This window comes from Calypte anna, chromosome 4A (genome assembly GCF_003957555.1).
Source record: "Calypte anna isolate BGI_N300 chromosome 4A, bCalAnn1_v1.p, whole genome shotgun sequence".
NCBI lineage: Eukaryota > Metazoa > Chordata > Aves > Apodiformes > Trochilidae > Calypte > Calypte anna.
In genome coordinates, this window is record NC_044248.1 from 31,329,473 (window position 1) to 31,348,475 (window position 19,003).

Sequence of the window (19,003 nt, forward strand, 5' to 3'; positions counted from 1 at the left end):
CACTCCTTGCTTTAAGAAGTTTCCAGTCAATCTAAGAGTAATTGATACTGTTCTATTATAAATGATGCCTGACATCACTGCCTTTATAAATTCCCTGTTGATCTCTCTGTAACTGTGAATATTATTTCTTTTTATGTAGGCTTTTTAGGGAGAAGCCCAGATATTTGGCAGTGATGGTTCCACCTAGCAACCATGGATCCCCTACATGGAGAGGTATACTCACCTGAATTATGGCTCCAGAGTATCACTGGCAGTATTCCAACAAATTAAGTTTCCCTAGTCCCCATGTTTGGTTTGTTTATCCATAAAAATCACCTGGTAAAAACCTATAATCTAACTGAGATTTCCAACTGTTGTAAATATTTTACTGTTGTAACATGGATCACAAATCATGAGAATCACACCATCACTGACAGTATTTAAGGTTGGAGAATATCATTTTTCATTTTTAAAAAATTAAGCAACACTCAGCTTGCAAAACATCTGAAGTATAGCAGTCACATCCAAAATAAGGAGACTGAAACTAAAGTTCCCATGAGCTGTTTAATGGTATTAGAATGTCTATATTTCATCTGTGACTACAAAGACATTATGTACATCATCTTTTATAGGTCTTAAATTAAGAAAACACATCAACAATTTAGACTGCTAATGCTGTGCCTGATAGTTACTTCTTCATATTTTAGATCAAACCTGCAAACAAGGAAGTAAAAGACCCATTACAATGTGTTGGGTTGACATAAGCTATGTTGAAAACTAGGAAGAAAAGGAGTGAGAAACCAGCAGCAACTGAGGTGTATACTTTTTATGTCAAAGATCAAATACAGTATTTTCCTCAGGGATTCTGGAATTGATTTATCAAAGGAAAAATTATCACTAAATTTCAGGTAGTGAGATAAAATCACACAGGGTACAGGTACACTGATCAGTCTAAAAGTATAAAGCAGATCATTAAAGGCAACTCTATTAAAGAGCAGTATTAGTAAAACAGGTGTGTAGAAAGTTCTGTTTGTACTTTAGTGCATCGTCACTCACAGAAACTAAAACTAGGCAGACAAACCATGGTATTTACTGCTAATGCTTTACAAATTTTCAACAAATACAGCCCACAACTTGTAATGAGTTGCTGAATCAGAAAAATAGTGCTCACCAGGCCTATCTCCTTGCTTTTTTTAACTAACTCCTGTGTAAAGGGACTGATGACTGAGTACAAAGGGTCAATGATTTTGCAGTCAGTAGTGACTGAGATGGGAAGCTGGTCTGAAGAAGGGAAGTTTTTTAGGCATCCTTAGTTAACCATCATAAAATGTTATGCTTGATCATTTTCCATAGAAACATTGATATGCTTGAGAGAAAAAGGACAAGCTTTCATGCACACAGTCATTAGAAAAAGAGATCATTTAGGATTTTTAATGTTCGAGTATCAATGCTTGCCATGTTGGAAATGTACAATGGCAGAGATCTGGTTCAGAAATAAGCACTGCAGCAGGGAAAGAAAATTTACACACACACACAAAAACAACAAAAAGAAACAAAAAAACAAAACAAAAGAAATCTGATGTGACTCAGAAGCCCCACCAGACCAAGATAAACAAGCTGATGTTTAAGCACGTTGTCAAAAGCTTCTATTTTAATATTGATGTATCCTGGACCTGGAGCATCTGTACATTCAAAGTATAGCCACAGCATGGCTGCAGGTTTGATATTTTAACAGTTTAAATACAATTTGGATAAGAGTTTAATCTGCTATAGATACAAGGGACATTACAAACACAAAGTTAGGCCACAGAACCCCAAATTGCCAAAATCTGTTTTACCAGCTTCAACATTTCTGTTTCTTATCATAGCAATCACACTCCATCCAACCCCAAAGGAACCCTAGAGGTTTAGCTTTCCTGAAAGCTATGCTGAATGATGTTGGTTAACCAAGTAGTGCACTGTTTAGGGGGTTTTAATCAAAAGGGCAAAGGATGCTGCACCACTGATGTGCACTGGCAACCCTGCCTCCCTCTCTAGCCCAAGGTATCAAATATTTCTTCTTTTCTATTCTGTTTAAGAGGATAGGGTTTCCCCCCACATCATGGTGGCTCTCTTTGCTTCAAGTTCTCTCTGTATCCTTTTTATCATGTGCTCATCTCCCTTTTGCATGGCTTTAGCTGCCAGCATTACAAAGTATGTCCTGCTGGTGCAGTTCTAATGTACCTGCAATAAGATGACACTGACAGCCCTTGGCATTTCAAATCAAATCCATCCTTGTGACCATCACAACCTCTAAGACCACAGTAACAATTTGAGCCAAGCTATCAAAGATCTACTATTTCAAAAATGCACACAAAGTCATCTAATTTTAGTTGAAACATGTACACAAATACTAACTGTTCAATCAGCAGAAAAGAATAATCTGACAGACAGGCATGTTCATGAAAGTAATTCCTTCTCCTGGCACAGCTGGCATGTCATATCTCATTTGCCCCAGAAAACAAATTAACTCCTTCAGTAGATAATACAAAACTGAGCCAATAGAGATATACTAACAAAAGCTATGATTATTTATTTCCTCCTCAATAATGTGGCTTTTTGCATTCTAACCAGTCATATCCTAAGATCAGTTAATTCAGCATTTCTGGACCAGCATGTAGGAAGGAATTAAACTATTACTTTCCATTCTGCCATTCTTACCCACTGTTAGTATTCTTTAATTTTTGTGAGGGTTTGCTTACAGAGGGGGCGGCTATAAATGCTCAGGGAGAGATAGAATCCAGCCTACCAGATAGTTTTAAAAAATACTGTAATCAAACACGTGTCAGAATAGCTGGAAAACCAAACAAATACAATACAACTTTAATAAAAACTTGTCTCTCAAATAAGGTGTTTCAATACTATCCAGGCAAATGCAATCATTGTTTACACATGGAAAGAGAGGAGAGAGAGGACCAGGTGGATTAAGAGATGGATTTGAGATAATACAAACCTTGAACCTGCTCCTTATAAGTCTGATGATCCTGAAAAAGTGACCTGAGATTTCAGCAGAAGAGCAAAAAATATGCCTTCACTTGCAAAAACTACATATCAAGTACTATTGGTTTCAGACCAGGAGAAAAACCTTCAATTCTTAAATGCACCTTGAGGCTCCAATCATCATTTCATCATTTCCTTTGCAGAAGGAGTGATGAAAAAGTGTCAGGATTGTGAGGCTGAGGTTAAGTCCTTCAGCTGGCTGAGAAGGGACTGTACAGGATGGGACCATGCCACAGCCAAGCATAGCCTGATATGATCACCAGCCTCCTAGAGGCCTTGGCATAGATTATCAGAGATCAACTATATTGAAATCCATTAAGGGTTGTGGAGTGGTCTTTACAGGCAAAAAACCCATGCTGCTTCCATATATAGATTTACTGACTGAAGGCTTCAAACATTCATGTGCTGATCACAGCTGGTCATCAGGCCTCATGGAGATACTAATCAAGAATTTTGTGATGGTATAGGAGTCACTAGATCCCTGTCCATTGCTTTTTCCAGAAAACACATTTTTAATACTTGAAATTCTGGATAAAATCCATTCCCACAGATGAAATCAGAATCCTTAATATCTAACTTTTTCCTCCCCATATCTAAGGCAGTTAGACCATGGTATCACCGGCAGCATTTCTGTGCAGCACAATTAGACAGCGGGGAGCCTGGTGATGTTTGCACGTTTGTGGATGTGATTCTCCAGACTGTGTTCTGTAGGATGTTAACATTAGCAAAAGACTTCATGTCAAAGTCTCATTCCCCTCCAAACAAGTTATAGTTTGTTAACTCCTCTAACTTGTTTCTCACCGTATTGACAAATCCATGACAGATTTACTCCTTCCTTCTTTCTCCTTTTTTCTTTAGTAAAAATGTCTCTCATAATAGTCTAATCAAATCATTTTCAGGGCTGAATCAATGGGAAAACTAGATGTATTTTCCTCCTGATAGCTGCAATAGTTATTTACACTTCAGCTCTCTAATGGGCTGTTTTAAAGAATGGCTTCTTATTTTAGTGTTGTGCTGAACAAGAAACTAAGACAGCTTCATGGTTAAGACAGCAGGTTTTTCTAAGCAAATCTGAATCACTAATTTCGTCTGGAATTAGAAAAATCAACATACCATGGAAAACTCAGCTGGAGAATCACATTTCTATTCAGTCCTATTAAGCAAAAATGAAATATCAATTTGTTCTCAGATTGCAGCATTTCATATGTAAATTGCTTGTAAGCAAAAAAATTAACATAAATTGAACTTTTTTTACAATAGTCTGCTAGCTTATCTCGTTCTAATAGCACATTAACTCACATCAATAACAACCTCACTCAAAATTTTAGAATGCTTTTTCATTCATGCTTTTCCCAGGAAATCTTCACAGATTACATATGTAAAATCTCAGCCCAGAGATCAAGCTAGTGGTCAATGCGATTTTTGTCATTAACATCTAAACTGACCCCTCTTTTTTTTTAAAAAAAAAAAAAAAGTGAAATTTTAACTGTTACTTGTTACCAAAAAAGCTAAGTTTACAGACTATAAAGGAAAAAATTTAAAGTTACATTCTCTAGCTTACCTCTGTAACTCAACAACCAACTTTTTCATTAGGGAAATAAAACAAAGTTTCTGCTAAGAGAAAGAAAACAATCCACCTTCAATAGTGAAGACTTTGCAATATGAATTCATGATATAGAATGTACTTTTTACACAGATAAAATGGAAAAAGTAATATAGTTCTAGAAAGAGAACATAAATATATAATAGACTAATATACAATAGACTATAGAATTAAATCTCTTGGTGCATTGGCCCAGTAGAATGCTGTATTTTTTATGACTTTCACTGTATAACAGAAAACTAAAAATGCAGGCTGCTCATTACTGTCTGCCATGTGGAAGAGAGCATATTTTAGTATCTAGACCATATTACATACAAGTTTAATTTCAGATTTCAGTGTCATAGAGGGAAGTGTAAATCAATTAATGGAAGAAACAGCTTCTGTACCCAGACACATTCTTCAGTAGCTCAATATCTAAATAGCAACATTGCTTTGGTGTTCATTGCGAAATACACTATCCAGTCATTAGAACTGTCAGACTGTATCCTGAAACTTCTGAGTAAACCAGCTTACACCCCATTCCCTTGACATGTACGTCAGTAGCTGTAGAGGCCTTTTGTAAAAAGCTTTGTAGGTTCCCACCCAAAGACCCATAACTCAATCTTTTAAATACCAACTCGAATAAAGCTCCAGAGAGTACAACATAAGAGGATACGAAGTTCCAATTCAAAAAGAAATAGACAAGATTACCCAAAAATGAGAATTTCCCCCAGTGTAGTCCTGATCCAATAAAACAACTCAACTCAAACTGATCAAGACCTTTAAATAGATGTCAGAATTAAATTGTGTTCATCAGATTCATATGAAAGGTATATGAACACTGCAAATCAAGATCTTAGCATAGGTTCCAAAGGCTTTTGTAGAACTGCAGTACAATTCTACTCTTTGAAAATAGCTTATATAAAATACAAGCTATTCTGAAAGACTTTGAATGGTTTTTAATTATCTCCTTATGTAGAAAACGTACTCTTTCAGAGTGAGTTTGGAATGTGTTACAAGAGGTACTTGTGAGAAGGCAACTCAGAACAAGTGACAGCAGAATAATAAAACAATTCGTAAAGGTCAGTGAAAATAAAACCTACATTAAAATAGCAGCAAAATGTTCTCCAGCTTATCTAGTTACAGAAGTCTTCTACTGGCTTTGTACCAAATACACCAACTTTGCATCGCAAACATTTTGCAATTCCTAACACAGGAACACAAGTGTTAAAAACTTGTGAGAAATTCCTTAGTTCTCAGGGCAATCTTAAAAAGCTCTCAAGTTATTATGCTCTTCATTAATTGTGAGTAGACACAAATGAGCATCATCATTAGACCTGTTTTCTGAGTAGATGAACATGCGAACACCATTAGTTGAGACTATTTTATGCACATAAATTTAAAATCCATTTTCCTTTCACCATCATGCAAGTGACTTTGAAACTCACTTTTTGCAAACTGCCATGTTAAGAAAACTCAATCATATAAATGCAAGTGGAAAGTGAATGAAAAGGGAACTCACAGGAAAAAAAACTTAATTTAAAATTAACATCATTGACCTCTATTGCTTACAAAAGGAAATGGGATCCATGTTCTCTCTAAATTTACACCTTACAGGAAACTTGAGAAATTTTCAGTGGGCTATGCATTGTTCCTGAAAGTGGTGCTGTGTTATCCACGTTGTAAAATGTATACATTAATGAAGCTAGTTTAAACCTCCGAACTTTGTAGTAGTATGCTGGTAAACACTAGAGTAATCTCAGTGTATTTAATTCAGATTTAATTCAGTGTCCTGGTTTGAGCCAGGAACAGGCCATACCCATATCCCAGAAGATGAGCTGATGGGGAAGATCATCATCCTGGTTGAATCAAGGTTTAGTTGGAACACCAGAACAAAAGTTTATGGCCTTTGGAAAAGGGGGCTGACAACTTATGAGGAGATGTAGAGATGCTATGCAGGGTATAGCAAGATGAACCTCTTTTCGGGCACGGCGCTTCAAGGTCCAACCAGGTGTTCCAGCAGAGACTCACGAATAGTGCTCTGAGCCTATAGACCTCAGGGTTGACTAGCCTGGATCAATGCTATTGCTCCAAGAGCAACTGACCTCTCAGCTGGCTAGCTCAGTCCTGAGCCAAGCCTGTGACTCAGGCCTCACCTTTTATTGGCCCCCTGGTCCTGCTCATGTGCAGTTGGGGCCCACCCTAATCAGGCACAGGTGGGCTTAACACAAGCTCATGCCCACTCCCTGGCAATTAGTGGCACCTGGTTGCCTCATTTCACTACAGCAGGGGGTTGAAATTAGAAGGGCCAAAACTCAAGTAGAACTTGGCCACTGTATTTAAAGAAAATGAGTTTTTTCCATGTATCAATAGAAAGAAGCAGCCTATGGAAAATGTAGGCCCATTGATAAATGAGGTGTCAAGAAGGATGAACCAGAAAACTTAAGGTCTGTTGGTCTCACCTCCATCCCTAGAAAGATGATGAGGCTAGTAGTTTTGGATGTCATCTCTAAACACATGCAAGAAAAGAAAGATATTTGGAATATGGTGAACGTGCATTCACCAAGGGTGATCACTAATCTGATAGCTTTCTATGATGTCATAACTGACTGTTTAGATGAGGAGAGAACAGCGGATGCAGTCTACCTTAACTTCAGCAAGGCTTTTGACACTGTTTCTGATTATGTCCTCATTAAGTGGATGGTGAAGTGGATTGAGAATTGGATGAGTGACAGAGCTTAGAGGGTTGTGATCAATGGTGCAGGGCTGAGCTGGAGGCCTGCAGTCAGCAGTGTTCCCCACGGGTCAGTACTGTCTCTGGTCTTGTTTAACATATTCCTCAGTGACCTAGATGAGGGGACAGAGTAGATCAGCAAGTTCACTGGTGATCTAAGAACTGGAGGAGTGGCTGACACCAGAGGGCTGGTGACCTTTCACCACTTTTTCAGTGAATAAATGTTTCCTAAAATCCAATCTGAACCTCTCCTAGTGCAACTTGAACCCATTAGCTCTTGTCCTGTGGCCAGTCACCAGGGAGAAGAGGCCAACAGTCGCCTCACTACAGCCTCCTTTCAGGTTGTTGTAGAGAGCAATGAGGTCTCTCCCCTCTTCTCCAGGCTGAACAGCCCCAGTCCCCTCAGCCTCTCCTCCTAAGACCTCTTCTCCAGACCCCTGATCAGCTTGGGTGCCCTTCTCTGCACTGTCACTGCAGTTTAGCGTCATTCCTGTACTGTGCTGCTCAACACTGCAAACAGCACTCAAGGCGCAGCCTCACCAAGGCAGAGTACAAGGCTGAAGTTTTTGGTGCACTGCTGGGATCATTTCCATGGGGATGTCGTCAGCTGACTCTGCCAGAATTTCAGAAAGGAAATGGGTCTAGCAGTAACACTTCATTCTGTCTCCCTTTTATATTCCTACATTAATGGTTTAGAGACTGTTACAGGCTTCATGAAGGCAGACATACTACTATCCATCATCATAGTTTCTAACTTTTTCTTTCATTCTAATTCAAAGAAGTAAAAAAGGAAATATGTTCTCATCAGTAGCAAGATCATGACTCCAGACTCTTCCTGAAGGAGTATTCTAGTCCAGGCCCACCATCTTCTCTCCAGATATCTTAATTATAAATACATTTCAGGTAGAACCTTTGCAAACAATACAGTTTCCTCACTGCTGACACACTTACTGATCATAAATGCCACTAATATATTTTCAGAGAGAAAAACACGTTAAGTTCGTAAAAACACCTCATTTTCAATGGCATTAACATACAGCCCTGTGAAATCCCCTCTGTGCTAAAAAGAAATACTGATCTTGTTAAATTCTTTTTTTTTTCAAGTTTTCCGCCTGCAAGCACAATTTGGTTTTTTTAGAAGTTCCTGCATTCCCCTCTGTTTAACAAGCAGCCACAGATGAACAGCTCTCACCTTCTCCTTTATTCTACTGTGCAAAGTAACAAAACTACTGAGAATTTATTATATTATATATATATGTATCTATTTATCTTTTATTTTATCTTTATTTTATCTTATCTATTTATTTTTATTATTATTTTATTTATATTTATCTATTTATCTATATTTATCTAAAGTATTACCTGGATTTTTTAATTCAGGTAGAGCAAGACAAGAATCAGCTGATCCTAAGCATATACTAGGAGGTTTTTTTCCAGTTCCCCCTTAAAATGGATAAACTGGTGGTGGAGTTTGGAAGAAAAATAGGCAAGGTTTGAAAGATATTTTCTACAATAAACTATATTAATGCTGGTGTGACTATGACTTTAGAACCCACTTCAGTGCTAAAAAGCCAGGAAATGGGAAGTTATTGTTCCTGTACATGTCATAATTCATGCTCTTACACACCTGCATTATTTTGTATTACGCCCTGTCAAATTTATAGGAGCCATGTAGATACATTACAGTTGGTTTTTTAAAGTATTGATTTGAAATTCCTGACTAGAGAACATGAGGTCAGTTACAGGAAACATTCAGCAGTACACTACAGAGCCACAAGCCTGAGTCTCTCCAGTTTCAGCAAACAGCAGAAATTATATGTAAAATCTGGAAATCTTTTGCTACAGCTGGACTATACTATAAAAGCTATCAGACTAGCATGAAGTTAAGCAAAGATCAACACTCCACATAGACACGCAGAAAAACCCCAACCAAACAAAACAAACCAAAAAAAACCCCACAAAACATGCTTTGAAGAGCATTAACTGAAGGAGCTATTCAGTAGCCAATTGCAGGGAAAGATAAGTTCTTGAAGTCCTACATGTTGATATGTTATAAAAAGTTAAGAACTATACATCTCCACTGCAGGGAAGGGGGGAAGGTAATAAGTGTAAAGCTCACCAACTGTCTTTGATGCCACGGATCTAAGAAGAGGATACAGGTGAAGTAATCCAAAAAACTGTAGCCATCATTATATTTCTTTGTTCCACATACCTGCACTCTGCCTCAAGAGAGCAGCTTTCAGGCCCAGTAAGCTTAGGGAGAGGCACATGACTTCTTTACTGAAATTTACAATATTTGGTAAATGCTCACTTACTTGAAATTTAAATAAAGGTGATTTTCAGTAAACTCAGGATACATCTTAGACTTCCAGTCATGGAAAAATAACATCTAATAGAGTTATGCCACACCAATTTTTATTTTCTCCATCTTCATCTAATTGTTTGTTTCCAGATGGCATTAACTTATGTTAACATCCTTCACAAGCCATTGACTTCAGTAGTTTCTTTATAAATCTATTTGTTACCTCTTAAATAGGAGACCTTTCTATGCTTAAAGTCATTCACAGGAAAGGGAAGTATTTACATGAATAGCTTATATTGGTTGTATGATGCTTTCTAAGCACATCCTGAGAATAACTAGAATACATAACAAGAGAGTAGCATTAATCTCATGTTAAAGCATGCATAGCCACGAGCATTTAAAATCATTTGTTGTCATTCTCCGCCATAGAAAGAGATACTACAAATTAACAAACATTTTGCTAAATTAAAAATGCTTCTCAAACTGTTCCTCTTAGCTCTGCTATTGCTTCAAGGAATGTCTTGAGAGGGAGGAGGCATTTTTTTTCCTATCAATTGTTCTCTGACAGCATTTGGTAATGCCCAAGTCACATTTAAGGCATGTGGCACACAAACTTTCCATTTTATACAGCTTGGCATGAGCCAGCTGTAACATCAGAAGGATATCTTCAGACTACAGAACATTGGCACCAGAATGAAAAAAGATTTATTTCAAATGGCTCTGTCCTTCAACAGGATATGGTATCTTCAGAGTCATCAGCCCATGGTATAGTTGGTATTTTTATTGTTCTCACTCCAGCTAAAGGGGATCTGCTACTGAAGAACCTATGATTTTCCTTAAGGGTTTCCTAGCCTTTCTTCAAGTAACACATAGAGACCTGGAAACTATAGCTCTTCAAGTTTCAATAACAATGCAAATTTAACAAATTTAATATTTGTAATTCACAATTTGGGTGTTCTTCTCATGAGGCTGCAGCTCCTGAGTTGGCAACACTTCACAATGTTATTAAATGCTAATACTTCACACCTTGCATATGTGAGCATTCAGAAAAATTATTTGTTTAAAATAGCATCAGTTGCCAGTCAGCTCTGCAAAACCAGGATAGAGAATGCAAAATCTCTGACAGATGATACAGATGGCATGTGCTATCAGAAAGCAGCTGACTCTCTTGGTCATCCTTCAGAAATACCTTCAGCAGCAGAACAGCCTTCCTCTCCCAGATAACAACCAAGCACTAGAATCAGAGGCAGGTTTTTGTCCTCAGATATGTCCATCTGCATTGACTGGAAGACTTGGAGCAACTTTAGGTTCTATGCTGTGTTCTCTCACATCTCTTACCAGACTGGTACACAAAGCAGCTAGAACCTGGGACCTAATGAAACTTGAATGACTTGACCTACCTCCAAATTCCTGCATTTGGCCTGGAATCCAAGAGGACTTTCCCCTGATAATCACAGGGGAAGGGGAGTACTTCAGCCTGACTCACCTAAAGTATCTTTTTTTTTTTTCTGTTTACATAAAATGTCCCAATAATAACCTCAGTGACCTGAGGCAAAATGAGGAGCTCTAGGGAAAAAACAAACATGGGTAAAAAATGTATCAGAGTGAGACTGTTTAAATAACTTCGGTGGATGACCTATGAAGTCAAATATATGCACAACACAAGAAGTATTTACCCATAGCTTGGTACTACAGGAAACAATCTGATTTCCTGAAGGTGATGCAGGCCTGCAGTTAATAAAATGTGAGGAAAGTGTGTGTACTCAGCAGCTTTGAAAATCGGCAATGGCATCTTATTCACAGGTGACTAGAGACTGTAATTTTTAGAGTTCAAGATGGAAAATTTCAGTGAAGTGTGACAATCCATCACAAAGGACTCAGCACAAGCAAGCAGCTGAGCTGGGAACACATTTCTGCCACTGGCATTCTGCAAGTCTAGCCATTATTCTTCTCTAATACCACAAAATTGTGCTAAGATCTTTTAAAGTGAGAGACAAATAGGAAGCTCTAGGCAAACAGCTATCTTTTACAATTTATACTCATGCATGTAATGTAATATCAAACTCGATCTTTTTTTAAATCAAATGATGTTTTAAAGGCTATAAACTAGCAAGTAATGTCAAGGAAAAAAGCAGTTGCTAAATACCTTTTTGTTCAATGTGAAACCCCCCACATACTAATATACCATTTCTAAAAGGAGCTAAGAACACCAGGAAAGTTGCAACAAAATACTTTCCAAGCAAAATTGAAAGGAAAACTGTCAGGGAGCACGGTACTCCCCAGCAAATCACTGCCTTTAAAGATACGACTCAAGAGTTATCTTCAATTTACAATGAAGGCACAAGAGTTATCTTCAAGTTACAAAAGAAAGAGTTTGATTACAGACGGAAGACATCTTGAAAATTCAGTATAAAGCTAGTAAAACAACTGTCTCATGTTTTACATGAGACACTGGTTTTGAATTTGTAACAACAAAGAATGCAAAGAAAGATCATAATTTTGATGTAGAGGTGTGATACAGGAGATGGGAAGTCATTTTACAGCTCAGGCAACCATCTTTTGCTGCTCCTTACCTTAAGCATAAGCTCTAGCCAGTCACTCTCATTTACTTTTACAAGAAGAAATTTCACGTCTTTGTTCTCCCTCTATAAAGCTCAATAATACTGATTTGACTGGGACAGGTGCAATGAAAAGTACCCCACCACTACTGAAAAGAGTCTGAGCCATTCTTTTGGATTTCTTTTTCACTGACTCACATAATTTGCTCTGCCTCCTTTTCCAAGCCATGGGTATAATAATTTACCCATTTCCATAGCCACCTTAGCAAAGTCAGCTATCTCAATTCCACTTCTTTTGTCAGCCTTGACTATGGACTTAAAAGCATTCTCTGCTTTCTCTGCCCACCCATGGTGGGTGCCCTGCCTTATTGTACTGAGGCTCCCTTGAGAGCAAAGCCTCTGGGCATTACCACGATGCATTCAGCAACAAACCCAGCAGGATACTAACAGGCTGTCTTCATTAACCTTTGCTGATTCAACTATGTGGAAAAACACCATGAGAACAGATGCAGCTACGCAAGACAGGGGTGCATAATCGTCCAAAGAACGGAGTGGTGTGACCTAGGAATTACTGGAGTAGTTTGGCCTCTGGAGAATGTCATCAACTTGTGCCAGGTGCAAGCTGTGGAAACGGTTAGTTAAGATTATTATGTTAGAAGGAAGCATTTTGAGTATGTTACAAACAATATTCAAACTCTGAATGATTTGCAAAAATTACTGGGGATAATAAACTGGGTAAGACCTTTACTCGGTATCTCTACCGAGACACTATCCCCATTATTCAATCTATTAAAGGGCAATAGCACTCTTACATCACCTAGGCAACTGAATCCTGAGGCATCTCGAGCATTACAACTTATGATGACCAAAATTAAGCAGTCTTTTCACATCGTTATGATCCAGAATTAATTCTCAGAGGCTTTGTAATAACATTTTTCAGCCTTTTGACATACTAGGGCAAGGGGTTGGCTAGAACTTCTGGATTCTGGAACAGCAATTTTTATTACATTATTCTGCTAAGACAGTAATGGTCCATATTTGAAATGTTATCTGAGGTGATGGTGAAATTTTGGCTGCGTGATAGAAATACTTTTGTACTAGATGTTACCATAATTCATATGCTTATCACAAAACAGGATTCTGATATTGCTATTCAAATGTCACTGTCTTTTTAAATTGTCTTAGCAGATTACCTTGGGGAGATACATTCCATTTACCGAGTCATAGGTTGTTGCAGCCTTTGCATGAGTTAACCATACAACATTCTACTATTTTAACAACAGTAGCACTAAAGGAAGCTCCTACCCTATTTCTGGATGGATCTGTGTGCTCGCATACGGTGGTTGTAGTCTGGCAGGAACCAGCAGCAGATGAATGGATTTACTATGTCGTGCTACAAGAAGGCTCAGTGCAAGTAGTCAAATTATGCGCAGCGATAGAAGCCTTTCAAATATTTTCCATGACAGACAATTATATTGTCATGGATTCTCAGTATGTTTATGGAGTGTTAGGTGGAATAGATGCTTGCTATCTTGAACATATAGATGATAGGGTTCTTTTTATGCTTTCTTCAGAGTTCTGTTTAGTGAACATTCAAAGTCACAATTATTATTTTATGCATATCCGCTCTCATACACAGCTACCAGGTTCCTCTGTCAAAGGTAACAGGATCACAGATTCATGATCAGCAACAGTGCAAGTGCCAAATGTATTGCAGCAAGCACACTTGATGCATAATTTTTATCATAATAATTACAGAAGTTTAGTAAAGCAATTTGGCATCACACAAAGGCAAGCCAAAGATACTGTTCAAATGTGTCCTGACTGTCAAATATTTAGTTACACCAGCTCCCACTTCACTGGCAGCTGTTCCTAGGGGGCTGCAGCATAATGAGGTGCAGCAGTCAGATAGTACACACATTCCTGAATTTGGTCATCCTACATGCATGCATCAATAGATACATACTAGTAGCTACTGCTCATGCAGGTGAAAAGTTGAAGGATGCATGCCTACGTTTTTTGAAAGCAATTACTACTAGGGGACTGCCATCTGTTGTTATAGGCCTGAATATATATCTGCAGCTCTGTTGAAATTTTTTTAAGAATGGGGAATTATACATCATACTGGCATACCTCATTCACCAACTGTCACATCTTACATTGAAGCGTATACTAAGTAAATTTAAAAGCACATTTGGATCAAATGCCATGCCCCATGAAAAATTAGCAAAGGCAATGTTTGTACTCAGTTTCTTAAGTAGAGGGGATGGCAATTACACACTGAATGAAAAAAAGCAGGTTATAAAAACAGAAGTGCATCCTCAAGTGTGGTGTAAGGACATTCATTCAGACAAATGGATAGGACTGGTGCTACTGCTGACCTGGAGTTGTGGCTATAGTTGAGTTTCTACAGGACCAGATTGGCTTCTGGCAAAGTGGATTTGCCCTCATCATCTGCTGCTTCCATCTAATAATTATCAGGGATAAATCCCTGGATCATTTGGTCAATCTGGATAGTGTCTCTACTACCGATAACAATCAACTCAGATGAAGAGGGCAGAACAGTGTACTGGGCACATCTGCTGAATTCACCATTGTTTCAGCCATTGACACGGTGGGATGCATCTCTTCCAATCATCAACAATGATACCACTTGGTTGAGTGATATCTGAGTGCAACCAATGGAGAGTCAATTGAGAGAAAGTCACTTTGTTTAATGTCTCATATCCAGTAGATAATTGGCCACCCAAACCAATTAGAAAGTTGAGTTGTGGAATGTCTCTGACAGATGATTTTAAGGGTAATAGCTTGCCTTAAGCTGTAATTTCAACGGTTTTTTCCTAAGTTATTGCATTCATGAAGGTTCAACAGCTGAAATTAAAAGTAATTTTTAAGCCATGCAGAAATATGATCAGGGCAACTCAGAGTTTTATATATATATATAATATTTATAACCATAAATTCTCTTAAGCAAGTATCCAATATATGTTAATGCCTTAGTTTCTCATCTTATCAGTATGATAATGAAAAATCTGTAGTTTACAATGTAAATTAATAGCTGGTATTTAATTAGTTTGATCCAAAGGAAAGAAAAAGGAGAGATCCAGGGGAAAGAAAAACAAGAGTTATGAAATTAACAGTTAAAAGACAGGAAAAGCATAAGTGGAACAAACAGAAAAACAAATTTGAGATAGCCATGTGAATTAAAAAAAATTTCAGAGGACCACAGAACAAATTTTGACATTGCTGCTTTATATTAGGCAACATGTCATTCATTAGCTGTCATTCAAAGAACTTCAATAGCTGCCTTTAGCTGGAAGAAGTGCCCTAGCCTTGGACCATGAGAAAAATTGATCCATAATTCTGTCCCTCAGTTTGATATCAAAGTCTGCAGAAAGTCTGCAAAGTCTGCAGAAAAAGAAGCCTAACTATACTGTACAAGTAGAGCATCAAAGGTGAACCACAGAAAAGGTGAAGCCACATAAATTCTTCAGACTCTAGGGAATGGAGACAGAATCATAAAATACCAAGCTGGAAGGCCCCTCAACAATCATCTGGTCCAGCCTTTCCAGGTGGGAACATGGTTTAGATGCAATGGCAATGCACCTTGTCAAGCTTAATTTTAAGTGTCCAGTGTTGGGGAATCCAACTGCCCAATCCATCCACTTCCCTGCAGAGATTATTCCAAAGTCCTACTGTTACAGTGAAAAATTTTTTCTGATGCCCAATTGAGATCTCCCCAGGGGTAACTTGCTCCCTTTAACCCTCATCTTTCCCATGTGACTCACTCTAAAAAGGGAGTTTGTAGCCACCCTTGAAGTACTTCAATCTTTTAAACATTTGCCCCTGATGAATCCCAATTACATGCTACATTTGACTTGTGACAGCCCCTAGGAGGATTAATTTTGTTACTTTCCCGGGGACTGAAGTAAGGCTGATGGGTGATAATTACCTAGATTCTCCTATGAACCTTTCTTGCAGATGAGGGTGACATTAGGCTTATTCCAGTCTTCTAGGGCTTCCTCCAGTGTTCAAGATTTCTGAAAGATTATGAAGAGCAGCCTTGCAACAACAGTAGCCAACTCTCTCAGCACCCTTGGGTGGATGGCACCTGGACCCAATGGTTTATATGGGTCAAGCTTCTGTAATAATTGGCATACAAACACTTCCTTCACTGGTGGTAGATCCGAGTTTGCATCAGCCTGGATTTGTGATTCGACAGCCTAGGACCCAGCACTGCTGGGAAACACAGAGGTGAAAAAAGTGTTGAGAACCTCTGCCTTTTCAGCATTTTTGATCACTAGTTCACACTTTCTTTTTAGCAGTGGGCCAATATTCTCCAAGTCTGCTTATTGTTTACAAATTTGAAGAACCCTTTCTTTTAGTTTTTGACAGCTTTGGCCACCTCCAACTCAAGCTGAGCTGCTTTTCTAACTGCTTCTCTGCATGCCATGGTAATGTCCTTGTAATTCTCAGTGGGTGTTATTCTGGTACACTTCCCTTTTGCTTTCAAGCAGACCCAGATGCTCCCAGTTATACCAAGCAGGTCTCTTGCTCCTCCCCTTACCTTTAAAGGGGATTTAAACTTTGTGTTTCTAGAAGAGTTTCTTGAAAGCTTGCAGCACTCGCTCATCACTAAATAGGTCCTTTGTGCATAGAAGCATCCCACTGAATCCTTTCCAGCTGAGCCCTGATAGAGATGAAGTTTGTTCTTTTGAAATCTAAAACCTTTGGCTTGGTACTAACCTTCAGCATCTCCAGCAGGATCCCATAGTCCACAATATTGTGATCACAGCAGCCAAGGCTGTCAATTATTGAGATACTACAAAGCAGAATTCATGCTTCTGTAAGTATTTCCTACTTATACTTTGTTGAAACAAAGCAATTCAAAACATTAGCAATTCACATCATGTTCCTGAATTGACTGCACAACCTTGTGAAATTGCAACAGATCTTCATAAGTACTCTTAAATGCAGCATGAAAGAGTAGTCTTACAGAAATTTAGCCACAATATGTTCAATTATTTCAATGGAATCAAGCAAGTCTTCATGTTACCCTTTAAGAATGAACTAAGAAAAACCTCCATGAAGAGTCAAATGCTTTAACAGCTTTGCACTACACCATGGTGTGGAATACATAGAGATAAGAAAAAAGGTACAGTCTTTTGATGGCTGTTTCCATATTTTTGTACATTATGTGAAAGGTTAGGAAAAATTACTTTCATTAAAACTGTACTGTTAAGGAAGAAGGACCACACTTTCTGTTAATTACAGTTCTTCTTAGATGAAAAAGATTATGATTATTTGTAACCAGTGATCTGGAATGTTTTTTCTCTTTCTTTTCAAAACTCAGACAGGAATATTTAAGATTCAAATTACTTCTAGATGATACTTTGTGCTTATTACACACACGCACGCAAATGCTGTTAAAATGGATTCATTAATTTTTAATCTAAAAACAATTAATGTAGGATGTGAAAGGGTAGGTTTGAAGTAAGGTGTGATACAAAGGGGATGGCATGCACCCTGATGAGCAGCAGATTGGTTTTGATCTTTTGCAGGCCAAGTGAGATGTTTTTGCTCAGCTATGGATGAAGGGGCTCATTATCCCAAAGATAATTGCCCAGATGCCACACCAGTGAGGTCACATGAAACATTGCTGTGGTTGCTGAACCAGTATCTCAGCTAATTAACAGTTAAGGCTGCAGGCAGCTATTCTGTACAGACCTCTACTTAGATGGACAGTTTCCCATCCCATTAAAGTTAACCATTTGCTCACCTTCTTTTTGATGCCCAGTCATCTCTCCTGTCAGAGAGCTGACCCAACACTTCAGTATTATTTTTACAGCATTAAAATTTATCCTTTCAATCATCCTTTTCATTTCAAGGAGCATCAGTCATTTTCATCCTACTGTCAAGTAAAGATTTGGCATCTCTTCCTGTTTAATGCAGAAAAAGGTTGCATTAGAAATTAAGAGGAAACCTGAAGTTCTAAAAGGAGCCAACTCACACTAATAGGAAATGTGACACAATATTTTAACTTCCCATCATGGAAAGCTTTTTCTACCGTCTATCACTCTGGATTATATTCCTTAGTAAAGTGAATGAATGAATGGAGACCTTTTACATCTGGTGCTTTCAGAGATCTATCTATTGTTAAGCCATATCTGCCTTAGAGGGGTAGTTTAGTCAATAATACAGCAGTAAATTCTAGACTTGCAAACTCCTGAGCCTCTGCAGACTTCTCCTTAATTTTAGTGAGTATTTCAACATGACTGCACACATCTGTTCAAGTAGAGCTGACTGAAGCAACAGAGGATTTGCTGTGACAGCAGAATGCAGACCAAACAGGTAGTTTTAAAATGGTCCTTTTTAGGTGCTGTGATTTCTTGCAGCTTCTTTGACTGACATCTGGATATGTTGTCATTGCTTTGAAAAGCAGCAACTGAAACTTGGCAGTTCTGCATTTCTGTAACAAAACTGAGAGGAGCTTCAGCTGTTTCTCCTTGTGAACTCAGGTCAAATTCAATATATCTTTACATATACTTCATATCATTTATACTTCATATCATTTTTTTAAATCTGGCTTATAATAGAAAAGAAAAAAAAAAAAAAGAAAGAAAAAAAGAAAAAAGCCAGTTTCCCCTTTCAGAGTGGGTTAGGTTTAATCAGAACAGTCTTAGAATTGTTTTCTAAGAGAAGGTAAAACATTCCAGGGCTTTTCCCTTTTTTTCACCAAGGAGAAAAATTTTGGTTTTAAGCTGTTGTGAGATAGTACCTGCCCTACTTTTTTTTTCTCATTTCAGTCA